Here is a 25,709-nt window from a genome sequence, read left to right as displayed (position 1 = left end):
AAAAAAATCTCCAAGGTGGTACCACCAAAACCAACAGCTGTTTATTGTGAGAAACCAACACCAGTAATGATGCGTAATTAATCAAAAAAAATTATATTTTATTATAATGAAATATATATACATTTTATTTTCGTGAAAATACTGTAGTATGAAATCTTACGTTTGAGTTCAGTTAGAGATCCACAAGTTGTTAATTAAATTTTTCCAACTTAAGGAATGACATTTTTTACTTTATAAAAAATTCCAACTTTAGCTGAGTACGCTGTGATTATCGAGTTGAGCCACTGTTTCGAAATAACTTGAGATTTTAGAAATATGCCTAGTTATCAACATGAGCTCTAATGGTACTTAAACCCGAATGCTTGTTGGGTATATTCGACGCCCTTTCGTAAAAGCGCAAATAACTTATAGGTTAACTAGAGTTTAACCCTGGCAGATCGGCCGCTTAAGCTTGGCTTAAACTTCAGTTAAAGAAGACTGAAAAACTGCAGAATAAGTTTAAGCGTAGTTTAACTGACAAACTGAGTTGAACTTGTACTGAAAAACCGGGCCTAAATTGTAAACAAGATATATCTCATGTGCATAATATATTTAAAGATAGCTCTATCAAATACTGGCAATTATCTGTGTGTCGTTCGTGGAAAATTTATTTTGAAGAGATGATATAAGTCACTTTCTTTTTAATTCAAGACATGAAATGAAAGCTTAAAAATCAGCATATGATTGCAGTTCTTTTAGTTTCGGTTTGAAGTAAATATAAGCTTTTAATTTTAAGTAGCTGGTATCAGAACTTACTTACTTACTTAATTGGCGCTTAACCGTCTAAACGGTTATGGCCGTCCAACAAGGCGCGCCAGTCGATCCTTCGCTCCGCCAACCGGCGCCAATTGGTCACACCAAGGGAGTTTAAATCGTTTTCCACCTGGTCCTTCCAACGGAGTGGGGGCCGCCCTCTACCTCTGCTTCCATAGGCGGGTTCCGATAGAAACACTTTCTTGGCCGGAGCATCATCTTTCATTCGCATAACATGGCCTAGCCAGCGCAGCCGCTGCGTTTTAATTCGCTGGACTATGTTGATGTCTGCGTATAGCTCGTACAGCTCATCATTAAATCTTCTTCGGTACTCGCCATCGCCAACGCGTAGAGGTCCATAAATCTTTCGAAGAACTTTTCTCTCGAACACTCCCAAAGCCGCTTCATCTGCTGTTGTCATGGTCCATGCTTCTGCCCCATATAGCAGGACGGGTACGATAAGTGACTTGTAGAGTATGATTTTCGTTCGCCGAGAGAGGACTTTACTTTTCAATTGCCTACCTAGTCCAAAGTAGCATTTATTGGCAAGATTGATTCTTCGCTGGATTTCAGTGCTGATGTTGTTGCTAGTGTTGATGCTGGTTCCCAAATAAACGAAGTCTTTTACTATTTCGAAATTATGGCTGCCAACAGTAGCGTGGTTGCCAAGGCGCATATGCGCTGACTCTTTGCTCGATGACAGCAGGTACTTCGTTTTGTCCTCATTCACCATCAAACCCATCTTTACCGCTTCTTTTTCCAGCTTGGGGTAAGCAGAACTAACAGCGCGGGTGTTTAGGCCGATGATATCAATGTCATCAGCATATGCCAGTAATTGCACGCTTTTATAGTATATTGTTCCAGTGCGGTTAAGTTCTGCAGCTAGTATAATTTTCTCCAGCATCAAATTAAAGAAATCGCACGATAGGGGGTCACCCTGTCTGAAACCTCGTTTAGTTTCGAACGGCTCGGAGAGGTCCTTCCCAATTCTGACTGAGCTGATGGTGTTGCTCAACGTCATTTTGCACAGCCGTATAAGTTTTGCGGGGAAACCAAATTCAGACATAGCGGCATATAGGCAGCTCCTTTTCGTGCTGTCGAAGGCGGCTTTAAAGTCGACGAAGAGGTGATGTGTGTCGATTCTCTTTTCACGGGTTTTTTCCAAGATTTGGCGCATTGTGAAAATCTGGTCGATGGTAGATTTACCAGGTCTGAAGCCGCACTGATAAGGTCCAATCAGCCGGTTCACGGTGGGCTTCAATCTTTCGCACAATACACTTGAAAGGACCTTATATGCGATATTAAGAAGGCTGATTCCACGGTAGTTGGTGCATTTTGCAGTATCCCCCTTCTTGTGGACTGGGCAAAGAACACTTAGATTCCAACCGTCGGGCATGTTTTCGTCCGCCCATATTTTGCTAAGAAGCTGCTGCATGCGCCTTACCAACTCCTCGCCGCCGAACTTGAATAGCTCCGCAGGCAATCCATCAGCGCCCACGGCCTTGTTGTTTTTCAATCTGGTTATTGCTATTCTAACTTCGTCATAATCGGGCGGGGGGACATATATTCCATCATCATCGATTGCGGGATCGGGTTCTTCATCTCTGCGCGGTGAATTGCTGCCTCCATTTAGGAGAGCAGAGAAGTGTTCCCTCCATAATCTAAGCACTCTCTGGACATCAGTTACAAGGTCGCCGTTTTCATTCCTACAGGAGTTTGCCCCGGTCTTAAAACCTTCCGTCTGTCGCCGTATTTTTTGGTAGAATTTTCGGGCGTTATTCCTGGTGGCTAGCAGCTCAAGCTCCTCGCACTCACGCCTTTCTGCTTCTGCTTTTTTCTTCCTGAAAAGGCGTCTCGCTTCCCTTTTCAACTCACGATAGCGTTCACACACTCCTCTTGTCGCGCTCGCTTTTAACGTAGCCCTGTAGGCAGCGTCTTTTCTTTCGGTTGCAACGCGGCATTCTTCATCATACCAGTTGTTTTTTCGTGGCCGCCGGTAACCAATTTTTTCCTCGGCGGCAGTATGAAGTGCTTTGGAGATATGCTCCCACTGCTCCTGTATTCCTTCAGGATGAGTTGTGCCCTCAGAGAGCAGGTGTGAGAGTCGAGTTGCGAAATCATTGGCAGTCTGTTGTGATTGAAGCTTTTCGACGTCTAGCTTTCCTTGTGTTTTTTGTTCCTTGTTTTTAGCCGCGTTGAGGCGGGTGCGTATTTTGGCTGCAACGAGATAATGGTCCGAATCGATGTTAGGTCCTCGGATCGTTCGCACATCTAAAACACTGGAGGCATGCCGTCCGTCTATCACAACGTGATCGATCTGATTGCGAGTATTTCGATCAGGAGACAGCCATGTAGCTTGATGTATCTTTTTATGCATGAACCTCGTGCTTGATATGACCATGTTTCGAGCACCGGCAAAGTCAATCAGCCTCAGTCCGTTAGGAGAAGTTTCATTGTGTAGGCTGAACTTTCCGACTGTAGGGCCAAAAACACCTCCTTTGCCCACCCTGGCGTTAAAGTCGCCAAGCACGACTTTTATATCATGACGGGGGCAGCGCTCGTATGTGCGTTCTAATTGTTCATAAAAAGTGTCTTTCACCTCATCGTCTTTCTCCTCTGTCGGCGCATGGGCGCAGATGAATGATATATTAAAAAATTTTGCTTTTATTCGAATAGCGGCGAGACGCTCGTCCACAGGCGTGAACGCCAGCACTTGGCGACAAAGTCTCTCTCCCACCACGAATCCGACGCCGAAACTGCGCTTATTCGCATGGCCACTCCAATATATGTCACAATTTTTGATCTTCTTTCTTCCTTGCTTCGTCCAACGCATTTCTTGGATGGCGGTGATGTCAGATTTTGCTTTGACGAGGACATCAACCAGCCGGGCATCTGCACCAATCCCATTCAGGGAGCGGACGTTCCAGGTGCATGCCCTCAATTCATTGTCCTTCAAACGTTTGCCATGGTCGTCATCAATAGAAGGTGTATTTATCCGAGGCTTGTTGTTATATTTCATTGGAGTATGGTTTTACGTGGCGGGTCCCAAGCCCAGCGCACAACCCGCTCAGCGGGGGTGAAAATATTACTTGGCACGTTTATATAGCAAGCCGCTTGCTCCAAGACAGACGCCCGCTTGCAGCCGCACCTAGAGGTGTACAGACGCTGCCGATGAAATCTCCCCCGGCTAGCCCTTAAACCGATTATGTCAGAGTGGCCTAGCCAGGTTGTCGCCTTCTCACATTAGCTCACCGCTAAACGGGTGTTTAGCGGCTACCCAGAGGATACTTGGCCGCAAGCGACCGGCAGTAGTGAGCTGCTTGAACCGCATGCAAAAGAATCGCTCTGGCCATTCCCAGGTGAATGGCGGTCAGAAGCTTTCCCCACTTTCGTGGACTTCTACACACGGCCCCACCCTCCTACTCCTCCTCAGAACTACATATATGGGAAAAAATAATTTACAGTTGACAGTATCATCTGCCAATAATTTTATCTTCTCCATTTACTAGATTAACATATAATACTATAGGTCAAAATTTTTACAATCAAATTATAGGAATATAATTAGGTGGGTGAGAAATTTACCCAACAAAACAGAATACAAATTGCATTTCTTTCGATGTCCAAATTGTCTTAAGACCATCCCAAAATTGATATTGAAATGATCTGGATAACAATCCCGAAACAGTCTAAAAATAATCTCAACAAAAAAAAAATTACGACGAATCCGTTTCGAAATGGAAGTCCTGTCCGAAGCCAATAATTGGTTTCGAAATAGTGCTGACATAAATCCGAAAAAAATCTCTAAATGGTCGCTAAAAAGTTCCGAGACAGTTTCGAAATTGTCGTGAAATTATCCCGAAAACAACGTCGACATAATCGTAAAATTTGTCCCGAAAACCATTCCACAATTATCCTTAAAATTCCTGACGATAAATCCGAAATGGTTCCGAAATACTTTCAACTTCCCCAAAATAATAACCAAATTCGTACAAAAATGATGCCGAAGGCAATACCGTAATAATCACGTAATAGTCTCAAACTTTTCCCGAAAACAATAACTACGAATAGAAGTTGTATGAAAACACTAAATTTAGTACGGAATATCTGTTATAAAAGGTCCTTTCTATTTTCTATTTCTTGTCCTTTCTTCTTTTCCTTTGGCATGCTTTACTTACATATATTCGCTCCATAAATATTTCTCCTGGTGTGTATAAGAGCTCATATCTGAGTTAGTTTTCCTCTTTTATTTTCCTCAACTTTTCATTTATTCCTTTTCCTTCATTTCCGTAACGGTGGTGGTAACCATGGTCGTGTGCAAGGGGAGATTTTGTGGGTGCAACCAAGTCCCCCCCCCCCCCCCCCCCCCACATGGGCTTACAACGACTGAATTTTTTCATAAAAAGTGGTAGGTGGAAGAGTGCCTTTGTTGACTGATAGCCAATAAATATGGTAAATGTTTCTCTTTACTCCCGTTTCTACTAATTTTCGTCGCAAAACTAGTCTTGACAATAACGGATGCTTACTATGAGCTTCCATATGTTCAAACCGACCTCCCCCCATGGACAATTCCTGCGCACGCTCCTGGTGGTAACAATAATTATTGCCATTATTAACAGCATTTCATACTGCTTGTTATTACTGTTCTTGTTCTAATTCGTGTTCCTCAAATTTTCTGTTTCCTTTCTCCTTTATTACCTAATTTGTTGTACAAATTTCGTTAACTGATTTCGTTTGAATTTGGGTTAGACAACACTTAATTTAACGATTTTCCGCCATCCCTTGTCAAACTTTGTGGCATTGTGGCGTTGTGCCATCTTCAGTGTCATTTTTCGTTTATCCACGCTGTCTGAAAATCAAAAAAAAAAATGAAACAGCTAAGTTTAATATTCAACGATGCGAAGCCTATCATAGTGGATCTAAATATCGCCCGCCTATATTAAGAGACTTATAAAACAGAAGAATAAGTAATTTTTTATTGGATAGTTTTGCACAACCACCACGTATAACAGCATCCAAGTAACTTCAAAATGCTCGTTGAATATTATTCCGTTTTTGTGAAAAAAATAAACCTTTTTTGATTTAGCAACCAGACAAGAAAAGTAGAACTTTTTGTTTCAATTTGGACCATGGGCCGGCAATAAAACCCAGTAAAGAAAAAAATCTTGTCCATAGAGACAAGTCAAAGACCAGTGATGCCAAGCAGCAACTTTGCCTACTATATAATTTTTGATTACTCCCTTACTTTATCCACATCCATGACAACTTCGCTAGACAGATTTTATCAAGATATGTTCCCATTTTTTGAGATTCGTTAAAGACAATTTTGGCAGTAGTTTGCCAATATATTACATTCAATCTAATGTTTGTTTATTTTAGTATAATACATACTAACGTACGTTTGTATATTCAAAGGTCAATGTGTTAAGTCATGTGAACGCCGTAGTTTTTCTATAAGTATTGTATAAGCAAATTATGAAATTTTGGTACAGGGGTATTCAATCAGAGTAGATTAGTAAAAAGAGTTGATGATTTAATCGGGGATTGCCGGTATTGCTTTTTTTGAATGTATAAAAACATTTATTTGAAGCAATTTTTAATTTTATTATTAAATAAAAGAGTTTATGTTATAACATTTTATTGTCTAGCTAATTGCAATTCGACCCTCCCTTATAATAAAAGTTCAAAGTAAAACTCGAAAATGGCTTCTTGTTAAGTAAAAATTAAAACAAAACGAATTAGACTTGGAATCTTTACAAACCACGATAATTCGAATAATACCTAGTTAACATATAACGAGATTATCTTCATTCTCCTAATCGGTAATTAAATAACTAGATTTCCTATACAAATTTCACCTTTCAGTAATCTGTAATTATGAACAAGTTTTAGATATGCCGATTTTTATACTCAGATGAGCAGAGCTCACAGAGTATATTAACTTTGTTCGCATAACGGTAATCCGTAACGGTATAAACTAATCGAGTTAGATATAGACTTCTATATCAAAATGATCTGGGCGAAAAAAGAAATTTATTTAGCCATGTCCGTCCGTCCGTCCGTAAACACGATAACTTGAGTAAATTTTGAGGTATCTTGATGAAATTTGGTACGTAGGTTCCTGGGCACTCATCTCAGATCGCTATTTAAAATGAACGAAATCGGACTATAACCACGCCCACTTTTTCGATATCGAAAATTTCGAAAAACCGAAAAAGTGCGATAATTCATTACCAAAGACGGATAAAGCGATGAAACTTGGTAGGCGGGTTGACCTTATGACGTAGAGCAGAAAATTGGTAAAATTTTGGACAATGGGCGCGGCACCGCCCACTTTTGAAAGAAGGTAATTTGAAAGTTTTGCAAGCTGTAATTTGGCAGTCGTTGAAGATATCGCGATGGAATTTGGTAGGAACGTTACTCCTATTCCTATATGTGTGCTATATTAGGAAAATCGGATAACGAACATGTCCACTTTTTAAGAAATTTTTTTTTAAAGTAAAATTTAAACAAAAAATTTAATATCTTTACAGTATATAAGTAAATTATGTCAACATTCAACTCCAGTAATAATATGGTGCAACAAAATACAAAAATAAAAGAAAATTTCGAAATGGGCGTGGCTCCGCCCTTCTTAATTTAATTAGTCTAGAATACTTTTAATGCCATAAGTCGAACAAAAATTTACCAATTCTTGTGAAATTTGGTAGGGGCATAGATTTTATGACGATAACTGCTTGCTGTGAAAATGGGCGAAATCGGTTGAAGCCACGCCCAGTTTTTATACACAGTCGACCGTCTGTCCTTCCGTTCGGCCGTTAACACGACAACTTGAGCAAAAATCGATATATCTTTACTAAGCTTAGTTCACGTACTTATCTGAAGTCACTTTATCTTGGTCTAAAAAATGGCCGAAATCCGACTATGACCACGCCCACTTTTTCGATATCGAAAATTACGAGAAATGAAAATAATGCCATAATTCTATACCAAATATGAAAAAAGGGATGAAACATTGTAATTGGATTGGTTTATTGACGCAAAATATAACTTTAGAAAAAACTTTGTAAAATGGGTGTGACACCTACCATATTAAGTTGAATAAAATAAAATGTTCTGCAGGGCGAAAACAAAAGCCCTTAGAATCTTGGCAGGACTACTGTTCGTGGTATTACATATATAAATAAATTAGATGATGTTCTGAGTCACCCTGGTCCACATTTTGGTCGATATCTCGAAAACGCTTTCACATATACAACTAAGGGCCACTCCCTTTTAAAATACTCATTAACGCCTTTCATGTGATTCCCATATCGTACCAACACAATCTAGAGTCACACCTGGTCCACCTTTATGGCGATATCCCGAAATGGCGTCCACCTATAGAACTATGGCCCACTCCCTTTTAAAATACTCTTTAATACCTTCCATTTGATACCCATGTCATACAAACACATTCCAGGGTTTCCTTAGGTTCATTTCCTACATGGTGATTTTCCCTTATGTTGTCCCCAAAGCTCTCAGTTGAGTATGTAATGTTCGGTTACACCCGAACTTAGCCTTCCTTACTTGTTTGTATATAAAAAGAACCACCTCTAGGCTGTCATCTCTTAATGAAAGCACGAAATAAAATAGAAACGTAAAAATGTTACAGCTGGTAATGTAGTTCCTAGGGATGGGATATATGTGAACGCCTACATTATCTATTATAGATTAGGGCATGTGTAAACGTGGTCTAAGCTACACAAGAATTTGTATTTTGTATGGAAGATTGAATTCAATAAGGGCTTTAATGTAGAAAACTTGACTAATTATTTCATTAACATCCTATGTGAAATCGCTATTAGACTACTTTATAATTTATAAAAAAAAAAAAAAAATATATATAATATATATAAAAATAATTTATATATCGAATTTTAACTTTAGCCCGATAACCAAACGCTCCGCACTGAAACCGGCCTTATATTGCAAACATACGCTCATATATACCAATAGGTAGGTGGGTTGTTAATCTATGTAGTGTAATATTTTTAGATACTAAGTGAAAATGGTATAACGATATTGATTTTTCTTAACCATTTTTAAAATTAGCCATTAAGCACATGATTTATACATTATACATGCTTATCTATATATTCAAATATAACTGTACATTAGAGCGTATCACCAAAAACAATTTTAGAATGTATCCGCCGAGTTCGAGTACTTAAGTGCTTAAAGCAACTTTCCAAACTTTTTTGGCCGAAATAGGAAAGTTCTCTTAATCTTAATACTTTTTTTTAATATTATTCAGTTACTTAATATCTAAAAATTTTTTTAAAACAAAACCCAAGAAGTTTAAAATATCTAAAATCAGAAATTTGTTTACGCCTTTAGTTTTAAAACAAAATTCCAAAAGTTTAAACTTACTGCTGAAAATCTAAAAATGTAAATTTTCATTTGTGAAAATTGCAGCACACAAAATTTCGTTACAAATATGAAGTGTCAAATATGTTTTGCTTTACAGAAATGATAGCTTAGTGGATAGAGCGAACGGGTTACGTCGGTTCGATACCAAGCCACCGCGCCTTTTTTATAGCTGCAAGTGAAGACTTGTCTATTTGTAAACTGAAGGCCAGTTCTGTTTTTATAATCTGAATATTAAACCAAATTTGGCTTGGTCATATATATGGTACAAAAAATTTTTCGATTAAGTCTTAAACTTTCAACCGTGTATTAATTTGTGTTTTATCAAAAACATCCCTTACATCTGTTTTCTATTATATAATATATATATTCTGTATTAAAAACGTTTTCTGTTTATGTAAAAAAAATTGTTCTGATAACAGAGTAAAAAATTAAAGCACATAAGCAAAAAACCTGATAAGCACGCCTTCGTGAATAGCCCATGTATATACGAATATACTTTATACAAGTTCAGATGTTATGACCCATTCAGGAAAGGTATAAGATCTTCCGCAAAGACAATACTGTCTTTAGTTGTTTGGAGTACGATTTGCAATATTTAGCATACAACTTTCATTCAGTGAAGCTATCGAATCTAGAAAAAAAAAAACAAATTTTATAAATGTTCCCATTCGTACGTTGCCACCAAGAAAAATGTGCTCTAAATATAAAATTTTTGTTACATTTGTGTATGTAAAAAATTATTTATATGATTTTATATCAACAATAGCCATAAAATGGCATAATCAAATCTGATTAAACCGTTGGAGACCCGCTATTCCTAAGGGGGAAACATGCCTTACCGTGGTTGTTCAAATAAAATATATAGGGGTTTACTTTGACAGTAAATTAAGATTCAATACGCATACATTATTGCTTATTGTTTTGAAGCATTTGCGTTTCTCAAACGCCACTCCTCTAATTTTTCAGATCAATATACCTCTAGAATATTGTATTCTGTATTTTTTCACACAAAACTTGAATAAGTAGCTTATATTTGTAAACTTTACCATGCAGTCCATATAAATCGTTTGGACCGAGGCCAAAAGGCTTTACATATTTTGCATTAAGATCTCTTAATTTTTCTGAATATATTCCGTCATAGGTTTATCATTATCAAACAGGAGAGCGATCTTAGCAGTTTCGTTTATGATAGATATTGTCTCTGGCAAAATGGATTGACCCCTTTCTCTATAAATTTTAATGTTTCCTGCAGAAACCTTGGCAGTTTTGAAGTTTCTGCTGTCTACATTTGGACTTAACTAGTCCCAAACCGCTAATTCGATTAAAATTGGAAAAACATCTCCTGTCTCTGCTGTACTTTTGACATAAATAAATAAATATTAGTTAAACTCGTATGCTTCTATGTAGATATAAAAGTGTTACGTATACGCACCGGTACCCGTATTTTCAGGTGGGTACAGATATGTTTGCATGTTTTTGATTGGTTTTAATAAAACAACGTGCTTACTACACGAATGTTTGTTCCACTGAGCAATTAAAAAGTATTAATTTCAAAAACTCACACTTATTATTCTGTTAGCATGCGAAAAACCCCTATGCATTCCAGTAACATCGCAACAATCAACCAAGATGTTGCGTTTATAAATATGAAGGAACTTCAGACTTGGCAATTGAAGCTTATTTCGCCTTGCCCATTCACATACAAAATTTCGCGAAGCGCTGTTTTAAACATTCTTCTTTTACAACACAAATACTTGCTAACTTATTTTGTGTCGTATTCGATTTTAATATTTCAGCTTTGAATCGCGAAAAATGTTAGAAAAGTTACCAACGAATGGCCCTCACTAGGGTAGGCATCTTGTCGTTGGCGTGAGGGCTTAGCCGTTCTCCATAGCGCCCGACTATGAGGCGGAGCTGTTTAGGACTGGCATCTACGCCGTTTCGCCTCATAGGAGGGCGGCGGCATGTCGGTGACCAAGAACTGCCAACCCCCTAATCCAGGGTGTTATGCGGACCGTGCCTATTGGACGATTTGCAGCTAGGGGATAAATTCGGCTGTATTCGGACGGAGCCTTCCCGATACCGGGCCACCTCGGGAAGTATTGATGGCATTACCACAGTAAGGGGCGCTGCTGTGGCTGACGGTTCTTTCCCCGTATATAATACTGGACCGCTGAGCCCGCCTTGTCGAGCAGGTGGTCGTACGACCAAGTTGAACGACTCATTACCAAATTGTAATAAGGAGGATGATAAGAGGAGGACTTAGTCGCAAGCCAAGGACGACGAATACGCATTAAGCGATGCGTCGGACTCGGGGAGCGAGAGTAGTGCTGATTCAATGAACTCCGTGTTGGAAAAGCACACAAATGAAAACGGAGTAGAAGAGTGGAGAAGGGTACGGAGCAGTGGAAGTAAAAGAGCTCTCTCGCAGTACCTTGCAGCACTAAGAATTGTCCAACGCCTAGGAGCAGTGGTCGACCCAACAGAAGTGGAGATCGAGCGCTTGGAATGGGCCCATGAGGCGGTAGAAGTAGGTCGAAGGCAGCTCACGAAGCGCTGCTAGAAACCTTCAGTTCTGCAACCGGTACGAGGAGGAAGAAGCGTCGAATGGCAGAATGAAGAGGCAAGGTTCATCGGAAGGCGACAAACCTTCTTTCAAGGGGCAGAAAGGACCCAGCCCTAGAGCCGCGAGGCAGGGCAGTCGCATAGACAAGACAAGTAGGCCCAAAGATGTAAGACAGATGGGCCCCAATAGCGAGGTAGCAACTACCTCGAAAGCTGCGAGTCATAGGGAAGTTCCAACTACGGAAGTAGGAGATAAGACAAAGGGCGATAACGCTAAGACTCCGACTTTCTCGGAGGTGCTGGAGGGAGTTAAAATTAAGACTCCGCCTTTCTCGGAGGTGCCAAAGGGAGTTAACACTAAGACTCCGGCTTTTCCCGAGAAGATGAGTGATGTGGCAAAGCATTCACTGACTGTGGCGCTGGTTGATCGTAGCAGTCCTTTCGGACAGATGACTACTGAAAGGTGGAGATCTGTAGAAAGGGAACTTATTAGCTTAATGCTTAGGATGATGCGGGAACAACCAAGTAAGCCCCTTCCAACCTTTGATTCGGGTGGATGGTATAATGAGCTGAAGATGATACCGTGCGACAACATCGCGAGCTTGCGGTGGCTGGAGGAAGTGGTTCCAAACCTCCAAAGGCAAGGCACGAACGCGCGGTTTGAGGTGGTGGATAAAGCGCAAATTCCCACGGTACCAAAAGTTAAGATATGGATACCATGCGTGATGAAGTCGGAGGATACACTGCGACCTCTGCAGAATCAGAATCCGAACATACCGACACAGGATTGGAATGTACTTACTGTATCTCGGCCTACGGAGGAAGGCCAGTTCTACATCTTCCAAATAAACAAGCAGGCGGAGGATATATTGTACACGCAGCTTGGAAAAATGTCCTTTGGTACAGGCAAAATTTATATGCGACTCAGGAAACGAAGTCCCGGGGATAAAAATCCTAACACGCTGGAAGTGGGCGAAGTCGAAAAGGACCCCAAAAGCCTAAGGGAAAAAAGACAGGTGGAGGTAGCCGACGTCACCACGAAGGTGTTAGAAGAGAACCAACAGCCAGATGGTGCTGTGAGTCGCACAGAGGAACACCGGGCACAACATTTACATAAGGTTGAAGGGGGCTTCGAACACTCAAAACCAAAAGGCAAGGGGAGGACGGCGACGTCAAGACGAAGGTGCTGGAGGGGGACAAACAGCCAATGGTGCTGCGAGTCCTACAGATAAAGCTCCAACACAGTAAAGTGGCGTCGAGCGAACTCCTCCTAACCCTTGTGAAGGGTTCGTTTGACGTGGCGCTGATCCAGGAGGCGTGGATTTCATCGGGAGGAAAGGTTTCTGGACTTAGCGCGTGCGGATTTGGCGTTTACTATGCGCAAACGGAAGGACGGTTGCGATCTGTAGTAATGGTAAGGAAACAGCTGCATTCATATATGCTGCCTAATTACACTACTGAGGACCTCGGAATAAGCAGGCACTTATCCTGACATCCTGCTACATGGCCCATGCTGCGGAAGTTCCACCGATGGAGCGCAAGAGGCTAGTACAGGACGAAGAACGCAAAGGGCGGTTGGTCATAGGCGCGGATGCAAATGCGCACCATAATGCGTGGGGAGGATCAGATACGAACGAGAGAGGCGAATCTCTATTTAGTTACATCCTGCAAACCAATTTGCAGATAGCCAACAGAAGAAATGTTCCTACATACATTGGTCCAACATTCAGCAATGTTTTGGATATTACACTGTGCTCCGAACGTGATATATCAAGGTATGATTGGATGGTTCTTGATAGATCATCCTTCTCCGACCATGCGTATATCAGCTTCAGCTTCCCCCTAAAGAGGGTAGAGAAGAGGGGAACCTTTAGAAACCCTAGGTCAACAAACTGGACTAAATTCCAGAAACAGGTAGAAACGAAACTGGGACAACCCAAAGAAGAACTGGAGGAGTCTAATGAATTCCTAATTAGGACGCTTATGACTGCGTATAACAAAGCTTGCCCTCTAAGAAGATTCAGAGGAAAAGCAAAGCCGCCATGGTGGAGCAATAAGCTGAGTCTTCTAAGAAGACAGGTAAAAGAAATGTTTAAGCTAGAAAAGACCGCGCCAAGCGAAGCATGTCGGGACGAGTACAGGGATCTACTGAGGATCTACAAGCGTGAAATTTCTAGGGCGAAGAGAATCTCATGGGAAAATTTCTGTACGGACATAGAGTGCTCCAGCGAAACAGCACAAAGTCCTAGCAAAGGGAAATATAGTCCAGGGACTAATAAAGAAAGAGAACGGGGAATGATCACGTAATAGTGAGGAATCCCTTGAGGTGCTTCTCGATACACATTTCCCATCGGGTGATGGTTTAGAAGAGCCAGCAGACAGCACTCACGCTTCGATCACGGAGCGGGTAGTGCTGGGCTTGGTGACCGATACCAAGATCGAGTGGACAGTGAAGACGTTTTCAAAGTTTAAATCGCCGGGCCTAGATGCTATACTCCCGGCCATGCTACAAGTCTCAAGTAGGGCGGTTTTGGAATGGCTTAAAATAATATTCGATGGGTGCATAAGACTGAATCATGTACCGCACTCTTGGAGACCTGCTCCTGTAGCTTTCCTACCAAAGGCGAGAAAGCACGGTCACGTGTATACCAAAGATTATAAACCCATTAGCTTAACATCATTTCTGCTCAAAACCTTTGAGAGGCTGATAGATGTGTACATAAAGTCCAACGTGGATGAAAAGCTGCTCTCCACAACACAACATGCGTACACCAAAGGCAAGTCGGTATACACCGCATTGCATAGGGTGGTAATAAGCGTAGAGAAAGCCCTGGAATATAAGGAATATGCTCTAGGAGTCTTCTTAGACATCCGGGGCATTCAATAATGTCTCAAATGGGCGATTATGGATAGTCTTAATTACCTTAAAGTACATCCAGCCTTAACCAGATCGATCGGCTGCATGTTAAATTGCAGGAAGATTACATCACAATGGGGATTGTACGACGCCACGAAATCAGTGGACAAGCGAACGCCGCAGGGAGGGGTGCTATCACCTCCGCTGTGGACGCTGGTCATCAACCAACTGCTCAGGCGATTTGATGAGGGACCCGTAAAACTTACGGCTTACGCGGATGACGTTGCAATTGTCATAAGTGGAAAGTGCCTTCCAACGATTAGCTCTTTGATGGATCGGGCGCTTCGGGATATTCATACAGGCCTAAGTTAGGGGGGTTACCCTACAGGAGAAACCTTGCATAAAGTGTCTAGGAATCATCCTAGACAGTAAGCTGTCATGGAAGCTCAACGTGGAGGAGAGGGTGAGGAAGCCTTCAACGGCACTTTATGCACGTAAAAGAATGCTGGGGTGTACGTGGGGCTTATCGCCCTCTCTTTCTCATTGGTTTTTACAGCGATTGTAAGCCCTATCCTATACTATGGAGTTCTTGTTTGGTGGAAAGCCACACAAAAAGTAACCTACCTCAAAAAATTAGAGGGTGTATGCAGACTATCAATGCTTAGCATTACGGGAGCCCTGAAAACAACTCAGACAGCTGCACTGTATGCCATTCTGCTTCAGCTTGAGCGCCGACCATATGGCTATATAAGGCCATATAGCGTCATCAATCACAAGACGAACAGACTACCTGATTCCCTATCTGCGCTTCGAGCGCGATCTTAAGGCCACAATAGAGGTGGATGGTTGACGCAAGCGTGCTCAAATGGCGGGCGGGGCGATACATGTGTACACAGATGGTTCCAAAGTAGTGGAAAGAGTAGGGTATGCGGTATACTGTGCTGATCCGGAAATAAACAGATCCTACAGGATGCCGGATTACTGTAGCGTTTTCCAAGCGGAAATATTATCCGTAACCAAAGCAGTAGAAACCCCGGAAGAGAATAGCTTAAGCTGCAACCGTGTTAACTTTTATATTGACAGTCAAGCAATTAAGGCAATAATCTCGCATAGCACAGCATCTAAATGCGTGTTAGAGTGTAAGCAGTCTCTGGAGAGAATCGGGACAGGGAGAAGCATACATCTATATTGGGTACCAGGGCATATGGGAATAGATGAGAATGAAAAAGCGGATGAATTAGCTAAAAAGGGCGCATCCCTTGAAGCTTGCACCGTAGACGTCCCAATTAGACTGGGCGAAACTAAGCGAAAGCGAGAGGTGCACATGATGGACCAAGCAGGAAAGGCGTGGGTTCAGGCGCGGGGCTGTAAAGTGTCGAAAATTATGTGCAGGTCTTACAACCTTAGACTAACAAAGTTGCTTCTATCATTAAAAAGAGAGGACTGTAGACTCATGACGCGTATTCTGACTGGACACTGCCTTCTGGCGTCACATGCCTTTAAATTAGACTTGGTCAGTGATAGAAGATGTAAGAAGTGCGGGCTGGAGGAGGAAACGATCGAGCACGTTCTGTCCTCTTGCCCTGCGCTTACCAGCTAAGACTCCAGCTATTAGGAGTGATACAGCTGTCAGATCTAGAAGCAGCAAGTGGCTTAAATCCTAGGAAGCTTCTAGTATTTGCCAAGAGGGCGGAGTTATTTTATAACATAGGTCCTGGTTTTTGATAGGGTTTGTCAGTTTGGTCGTTAAAACCAACTTCTGGCAACACTACGGACTTATTCAGTCTATGTAAGGTCCTCATGGACCGGTCAGTTCAACCTAACCTAACCTACCAACGAGTGTGAAAAATAATTTCAGTTGGAAAGTGTGCCAGCACAATTAGCCAAAACAATTTCCAAAGCCTTCTTATGCTTTGCTTACAAGAAAAGTTCCAAGTTGGCTACTTTTTCATGTCAGATGGCGCCAGTGTTGCTCAATTTACCGTTCTCCATAAACATACTCTGACGAATATTAGCATCACTAGGCTGTTAGTAAATAATCACACAACAACAAAAATATTAAAGCGAGCCACGCTGGTGTACATGAATACATAAATCATCATTTATACACATACATAGAAGGCAACGAAGTGCTATATCACAGACACAGATGTGGTCATCAGCCGAAGTAGTTACTCACACATACACACGCATATGGCTATAAACTACAAATATGCATGTACTCATATAACTAATTACCAAGCAGGAGGTACATGAGTTATAGACCTTTGGAGAAATATGCGAACGAAGCAACGAAGAGTATAAAAGCATGGCAAGCTGAACAATCAGTAATCAGTTGGATTTAAGCACGCTATTGGTTGTGAAGTTTAATTGTGAAGTACTACTCTCAAAGTAATCTAAATAAATACCATATTTCGTTACTGAATATTGGAGTGATTTATTCAGCAGTTTAGCGATTCGAACATTAGCAGAAGGTTTCAAATAAGCAGAATATTTACCTAAATACGAACAATCTGCTCATAAAAGGCATCATGTTAAAGGCATCTATATGAAAAACTGCTTATGTGACGGGGCTTTAAAGGTATTCAAGTATTCAGCCATGTGTTTATTTTGCATTGTTTTTTATTTGAACATGCTGATGTCAATGCAATATACGCGCACAGGCGATGTTTTCTGGTTTCTCCGACAGATTGCCAAAAAAGCTGTTCATATTCACAATTTTGCTATAGTTATCTAGTCCCACTTATTGTAGACCACAACAATTTGAACAGCCGTTGCTTCTTGCCTCTTTGTACAATAATTCGAACAGATTAAATTCTTTCTTTTTTCAGATACCCCGCCACGTAAAATATCTTCACATTCTTATTTCAATATCAAATACCAGTCGAGGTATGGGTGTTTTTTTTCATTTGTTTTTCTTCATCCCGTCGGTCTCAATCCAATTCTTATGCCAAGTACATATTCGATTCAATTACTGTACGATGATATCTTTTTATACTCAGCTGAGCAGAGCTCACAGAGTATATTAACTTTGTTCGCATAACGGTAATCCGTAACGGCATAAACTAATTGAGATAGATATAGACTTCTATATATAAAAAAGATCTGGGTGAAAAAAGAAATTCATTTAGCCATGTCCGTCCATCCGTCTGTCCGTCCGTCTGTAAACACGATAAATTGAGTAAATTTTGAGGTATCTTGATGAAATATGTTATGTAGGTTCCTGGGTGCTCATCGCAGATCGCTATTTAAAATGAACGAAATCGGACTACAACCACGCCCACTTTTTCGATATCGAAAATTTCGAAAAAGCGAAAAACTGCGATAATTCATTACCAAAGCTGGATAAAGCGATGAAACTTGGTAGGTGCGTTGACCTTATGACGCAAAATAGAAAACTGGAAAAAATTTGGACAATGGGCGTGGCACCACCCACTTTTAAAAGAAGGTAATTTAAAAGTTTTGCAAGCTGTAATTTGGCAGTCGTTGAAGATATCATGATGAAAATTGGTAGGCACGTTACTCCTATTACTATATGTGTGCTTAATAAAAATTAGCGAAATCGGATGACGAACACGCCCACTTTTAAAAAAAATTTTTTTAAAGTCAAATTTTAACAAGAAATTTAATATCTTTACAGTATAAAAGTAAATTATGTTAACATTCGACTCCAGTAATGATATGGTGCAACAAAATACAAAGATAAAAGAACATTTCAAAATGGGCGTAACTCCGCCCTTTTTCATTTAATTCATCTAGAATACTTTTAATGCCATAAGTCGAACAAAAATTTACCAATCCTTGTGAAATTTGGTAGGGACATAGATTCTATTACGAAAACTGTTTTCTGTGAAAATGGGCGAAATCGGTTGAAGCCACGCCCAGTTTTTATACACAGTCGACCGTCTGTCCTTCCGCTCGGCCGTTAACACGATAACTTGCGCAAAAAACGATATATCTTAACTAAACTTAGTTCACGTATTTATCTAGAGTCACTTTATTATCTTGGTATAAAATATGGCCAAAATCTGACTATGACCACGCCCACTTCTCCGATATCGAAAATTACAAAAAATGAAAAAAATGCCATAACTATGTACCAAATATGAAAAAAGAGATGAAACATGGTAATCGGATTGGTTTTTTGACGCAAAATATAACTTTGGAAAAACTTTGTAAAATGGGTGGACACCGACCATATTAAGTAGAAGAAAATGAAGAAGTTCTGCAGGGCGAAATCAAAAGCCCTTGGGATCTTGGCAGGAATACTGTTCGTGGTATGGCATATATAAATAAATTAGCGGTATCCGACAGAAGATGTTCTGGGTCACCCTGGTCCACATTTTGGTCGATATCTCGAAAAGGCCTTCACATATACAACTAAGGGCTACTCCTTTTTAATACCCTCATTAATACTTTTAATTTGATACCCATATCGTACAAACACATTCTAGAGTCACCCCTGGTCCACCTTTATGGCTATATCTCGAAAAGGCGTCCACCTATAGAACTAAGGCCCACTCCCTTTTAAAATACTCTTTAATACCTTCCATTTGATATCCATGCCATACAAACACATTCCAAGGTTACCCTAGGTTCATTTTTCTAAATGGTGATTTTCCCTTATTTTGTCTCCAAAGCTCTCAGCTGAGTATGTAATGTTCGGTTACACCCGAACTTAGCTTTCCCTACTTGTTAATCCTAATATAGGTACTAACTAGCCTTATGAAAGATTTGTATCTTTTGCCTAAATTTGTGTTTATCTTATAATGCATGTGTAAATACTTCTGCTGGAATTTATAATTTTTTCCAACTGTTTAACACATACTATATAACTATATTAGGGTGCGCCAAAAAATGTCGATATTTTATTTTCGCCCTCAGCTGAATGTGTCCAAACATAAATTGTATCAGAGGCGGAGCCCTTAATTTTAAGAAGTCCTCCATGGAAGTTGAAGTTTGCCCTTTAAACAACACTGGAAGTAGGGATTTTAATATTATTTTGTCCTGGTATGATGGAAAATGCCGCGCTGCAACCGTAGGAAAGGACACTTTCTACAGGCCTACCTTAAAAGCGAACACAACAGGAAGAGTGTATGGACACTATAGCGAGTTGAAAAGAGAAGCCAGACGCCTTTACAGGAGGAAAGAAAAAAACGAAGCAGGAAGGCGTGAGCACGAGGAGCTTCTAGCTCCCGAAAGACTAAATGTTTTCAGCCCGGGGCAAACTCATGTAAAACCGAAAACGGTGATCGATATCCAGAGGGTGCTTAGATTATGGAGGAAACACTACTCTGTGCTCCGAAATGGAGAGAACGATAAAACACACAGGGAAGATGACGAACTCGAGCCCGCAATTGATGATGATGGAATTAATGTTTCCCCACACGACTATGATCAAGTAAGAACAGCGACAACCAGATTAAAAAAAAAACAATAAGGCCACGGGCGCTGAAGTATTGACTGCGGAGCTATTCAAATACGGCGGGGTGGAGTTGATAAGACACATGCATCAACTTCTATGCAAACTATGGTCGACAGAGTGCATGCCCGACTATTGAAATCTAAGTTGTCTTTGCCCAGCGGAATCAGCCTTCTTATTGCGCATATAAGGTCCTGTCAAGCGTAAAATCTACCATCGACCAAATTTTCACTACGCTCCAAATCTTGGAAAAAATACGCGAAAAAAGAAGTGACACACAGCACCTCTTCGTCGGCCGCGACTGTATGAAAAGAAGCTGCCTATATGCCGCTATGTCTGAATTTGGTTTACCTGCAAAACCTATGCGGCTGCGCAAAATGACATTGAGGAACATCATCATCTCAGTCAGAATAGGAAAGGAACTCTCCGACCGGTTCGAAACTAAACGAGGTTTCAGACAGCGTGAACCCCTATCGTGCGTTTAATTGTATGTTGGAGAAACTTATACTATCTACAGAATTTAACTGCTCTGGCGCCTTGGCAACCACGCCACTGTTAGCAGCTATAAATTCGAAAGAGTAAAAGACTTCTTTCCGGCCGCCCTGGTGTCATGGTAGCGTGCTCCGCTTACCACACCGATGATCCTGGGCTTACGCCCCGGTCAAAGCAACTTCAAAATTTTAGAAAAGTTTTTTCAATTAGAAGAAAACTGTTCTAAGCGGGGTCGCCCCTCGGCAGTGTTTGGCAAGCACTCCGAGTGTATTTCTGCCATGAAAAGCTCTCAGCCTAAAATCTCTTCGGAAGGTATCGCGCCTTACATTTATTTATTTTGTTTAAAAGACTTCGTTTATTTGGGAACCATAATTAACGCAAACAACAACATTAGCCTCGAAGAACCACTATTGCCAGTAAATACTACTTTCGAAATTCATGCTCTCAAGTCACTTATCGTACCCGTCCTATGACTGCAGAAGCATGGACCATGACGACATCAGAAGAGGCTGCTCTGGGAGTATTTGAGAGAAAAGTGCCTCGAAAGATTTACGGACCGCTACGTGTTGGCGGCGGTGAGTGCAGGAAAAGATTTAATGATGAGCGGTACGAGCTATACGCAGACCTCAATATAGTCCAGCGAATTAAAACACAGCGGCTCCGCTGGCTAGGCATGTTATGCAAATGAAGGATAATGCTCCAGCTAAGAAGGCATTTTTATCGGAAGCAGAGGAAGAGGACGGCCCACTCCGCTGAAAGGACCAGGTGAAAAACGATTAAATTCCCTTGATTTGACTAATTGGCGCCACTTAATCCAAAGAAAAGCGACTGGTGCGCCTTGTTGGATGGCCATAACAGTTTAAACGGCTAAGCGCCAAATTAATAAAATAAATAAATACTTGCTGCGATTTTTTCCAAAGACATTTAGGCCGAGATTCTCGTCCAATTTGGCGGGACGAGACCTTCATGTTTTATGCCAACTCTGAACGGCAGAAGAAATTTCATAGAAAAGCTTTTCAAGGCAGAAATACACTCGCAGGGTTGCCAAATGACAGATGATGGGCGACCTTTAAAAAACCGAAAACTCCTTTTTTTCTAAGTTTCATATGTTGTTTTGCCCAGGACATCAACCCCGAAGGTGGGAAGGGCGCGCTACCGCCACATCATGGCGGCCGCTATAAAAGACATATAATAAAATTCAGCAAAATCCATCTTCTCTTGTAATTATCTAAATTTTTTAAACCTACCTACCCAAACCTGCATTAGCATCGGACACAGCAGAGTCAGTTCTTGGGATTCTTGTAACCTTACATCACTAATATTGAGTGATATGTTGTGAACCCCGAAAAGATAAACACATCCGACCACACTTAATAGAACACAATGAGTATATACATATACATAACAAGTAAGGAAGTCTATGTTCGGGTGAAACCGAACATTACATACCCAACTGTACACTTCAAATGCTGTTGTTGTTTGTTTGTGTGCTTAATCATAAGTTGGCGGTGCCACGCCCATTTTAAACAATTTTTTCAAATTGTTATCACATCCACACGTTAAATTTCAACATTCTAGGTGTATTATTTACTAAATAATCAGGTTTTTTGTGTGTTCCAAAATCTTATATATATGTAAAAAGTGGGCGTGGTTATCTTCCGATCATTCGGTCATTTTCAATACCAATCTATTCTGGGTCCAGATAAGCTCGTATACCACATTTGGTGAAGATATCTCAATATTTACTCAAGTTATCGTGTTAACAGACGGACGGACGGACATGGCTCAATCAATTTTTTTTTTCGATACTGATGATTTTGATATATGGAAGTCTATATCTATCTCGATTCATTTATACCTGTACAACCAACCGTTATCCAATCAAAGTTATAATACCCTGTATACAAGTACGGCTGGGTATAAAAAGGTGTTTTAACTAATAATTACATTTAGTCAGTCGCCTTATACTATTTTTCAATGAATTTTCTTTGAACCGGGGACAAGTGTACGCGATTCCAATCACCATTTGACCGACGGAGAAGCCTTACTTATCTTGCACTTGGTCTTGTTTTTTGTTGTTCTTTTTGCGTCATTAGCACCATGTTGCAGTGAAGATGTGTGTAAATACTATAGATGTACATTAGGGTAAGTCAAATATTTTCAGTGGTTCACAAAGCTGTCGACAAACAATTTTATAAACAAATATTTAAAAGTATTACAAAATAAAAACGATGTGTGTATTTAACCACCAAACTGAAACTTTTGGATTCTGTGAACACACTCAATCTATCCTCGAGAAGAGATCAACAGAGACCATTACTTGCGCCGCAACAAGATCAGGGCTAAATGCCGATAACATAGTTAGACATAAGAAAAGCTCTCAGCAGTATGAGATGGGTAGACATGCTGTCCGCAGTAAACGCCAGCCGGCGTGATGGCCATAAAATTAAGGAATAGCTACCTAGAGTCCTCAAGGAATCTAGTGTATATATATATATATATAGGGCTGATTACATTCACGACGGCGGTATAGCCGCCACATCTGTCATGTTCTTTTTTTGCACATGTCGAGTGTCGTCATTTTCGGCGCGACAGAGCGGCACGACAATCAATCACGAAAGCCGCTGTAGCCAGATTAAACTTAATTCTATTTTTGGGAAGCGACAGAGAGTTGCGTACTTTTTATTTTGTCGATAAAAACTAAAATAGAAGTAAATAACAGATAATAAAATTAAATCACAAACATACTGGATATAAACTCAGCAGCGAAGTCAATTAGGCCCATTCATCAGGTTAATTTTTAACAAAAAAAAAAACAAAACCTCAATTTTTTTCTCGAAACTCCTGATTGACGTACTTTAATTCCATGTCCATCTTATATCCTGCAGATCAGTGATGTTAGCTACAGTATGATAGCTATTAGCAGTGCCAGTTTTTTATAGTTAGACTATGTAGGTTCATAGTTAAAAAAAAATCTATTCATAGTATTCTAGTTTGCCGTCCGTACCAAAAAGCAGAAAAGTTCGGTTACTGCATTTTAGGGATTGAATTTATTCATTAACTAAAAATCCTTATATAAAACTAAAACTTAAAGATAAAACAAGGTTTTTAAATTAGTTGCTTATATGCAAAATCTCAAAATTTCCAAACAAAAATGGATTTTTCTCCGGTTTCACTTTTTATACTTACTGCCATTTTGCTATGAACGTCAGCATTCTATTAGAATACTTTAACGGTCAAGAAAATCATGTTTATTTTCAATTTTTGCCAATTTCCATAAACAGCGACGCTCAAAATAGTACCCGCAAACTCTACCAATGGGCGATGCTCGGAATTCGCTATCTGAAATAGATATGGGCAATTTTTTGCTGGAACTGTCAAACTGTCGACCGTGCACACAACTATTGATATTTGTAATAGCGTAAAAAAACATCGTTGGTTTTCGATAGAATTCAAAAAAAAAAGCTATCGATAAAGTGTTATCGATAATTTTGCAATTCCAGTGTCAGCCTAATGCCCGGCGACAGTTTAAACGTGCAGTTAAAGTTGACCACTTGGCCCTTTCATATATATAATTTTACTCCCCTTCACAGTTTAGGCGGCCATAGCGGCATTGTTAAACTCTACGCAATTTAAACTGTAGTTTAAGCTCGTACTGAAAACCGGGCCTTGGACATAGTGTACATAAAACGAAATTATCTTCATTTTCGTACTTAACTTCTAATCGTTAATTAAAAACTAGATTTCCTATATAAATTTTTCCCTTAGGTAATCGGTAATAATGAACACATTTTAGGAATTCCTATATTTTTCATGGACAGTCTACAGTGTAATCTCCAATTGGACTCATAAAATAAAAGAGAAGCGCGAAAGAAGAAGAAATTTGGCAGATAATAATCTAGTTCCTAGGAATGGAACATATGTAAAGGCGTAGATTATCTATTGCGGATTTATTGCACATTAGTACATGTGTAAACGTGGTCTTAGACCTAGTTAACATATAACGGGATTGTCTTCATTTTCGTACTTAACTCTTAATTGGCAGTTAAATAACTAGATTTCCTATATGAAATTTTTCTCAACAATTTTTGTTGTTATATCAGCCTACTGACTTGTAAAATCGCGGGTTCGAATCGAGCTCAAGGCCTAACAATAATTATTTTTTCTTATTATTGTTCTGGTACATTTTTTTTAATGAAAAAATTGTTTAAATTAGAATAGAAGAAAGAAAAAATTCTAATTTGAAAAAATGTATTATAAAATGAAGATAATCTCGGTATTTCTAATCTAGGTCTTAGGCCCCGAATAATGCAGACAAATGACACTTAAGTCATTATCCTTATAACATTTGCCATCGGACAACAAGAATCTTAAATGACTCCTAGATTTGATTTTCTCAAAACACAACACAAATTTTCGAATTCAAAAATGCCTAATGAAAGAAAAGAAGAAATTTCGTCCTAGCAATCTATCCACCCTAGTATGTATATATTTTTTCAATAATAGTATAACAATAAACCAACAAATAAGAGACAAGATATGTAAACAACTGTTTGAGTCACAACAAAAAAGTATATGATAACCATATATAAATTGTTATACTAAAACCAACTTAGTTGGTCAACACGTGTGTACAACGACATCGAGGCGGCGCCAACTAAGCATTGGCATCCCTTCCATTATCTCAGCCTGAATAACTTCGTAAGTAAGTGGCATCGCTTAAGTATTGTACTCAGCTTAACATGTTAAATTGTTGTCACAGAGTTTTTAAAGCTTACGACGCCTAAGAACGTTACGTTGCATTAGCGCGGGTGTTTTGTCTCCTAAGTCGAAAAATTCGGACGATTTACCGATCAAATATGTTTACTTCAAATGGTATATTTTTTAGATATGAAACTTCCCAATGAATAAAGTTGTTTGCCCATAGCAGTAACCTTAACAGTCAGCATGATCACAACCTTCGCCGTAACCATAATTCACAACGTATCCCGTATCACAACGTATCACGCATGGCCGCTCTGTTTACGACGTGGAAGGAAGAGATGACGCAAATATTGGATGTTCACATCAATGGTGTTACACTACCGACTGTCAGTCACCCAAAGATGTAAGGCGTAATGTTCGATAACACTCTCTCAACTCCAAGGCACTTACTTACTTACTTAATTG

At 40.0% G+C, this 25,709-nt stretch overlaps 1 protein-coding gene across 14 annotated transcripts in view; it reads left to right on the top strand.

The window, feature by feature from the left end:
* Positions 1 to 25,709, top strand: part of tws (protein phosphatase 2 regulatory subunit tws) — a 129,418-nt gene that overhangs the window by 17,754 nt on the left and 85,955 nt on the right. The window contains exon 1 of one of the 14 annotated variants that reach the window (XM_067761708.1): positions 8,722 to 8,790. The exons of the other annotated variants lie outside the window; for them this stretch is intronic. The gene's annotated coding sequence lies outside the window, so the exon portion shown is untranslated. Of the gene's footprint in view, positions 1 to 8,721; positions 8,791 to 25,709 lie in introns of those variants that run through there. 14 annotated transcript variants of the gene reach the window in all.

Source organism: Eurosta solidaginis, chromosome 1, assembly GCF_040869045.1.
Source record: "Eurosta solidaginis isolate ZX-2024a chromosome 1, ASM4086904v1, whole genome shotgun sequence".
In the NCBI taxonomy this organism is placed as follows: Eukaryota; Metazoa; Arthropoda; class Insecta; order Diptera; family Tephritidae; genus Eurosta; species Eurosta solidaginis.
Note: the sequence above shows the minus strand (reverse complement) of the source record. Positions and strands in the feature narration are given on the sequence as shown.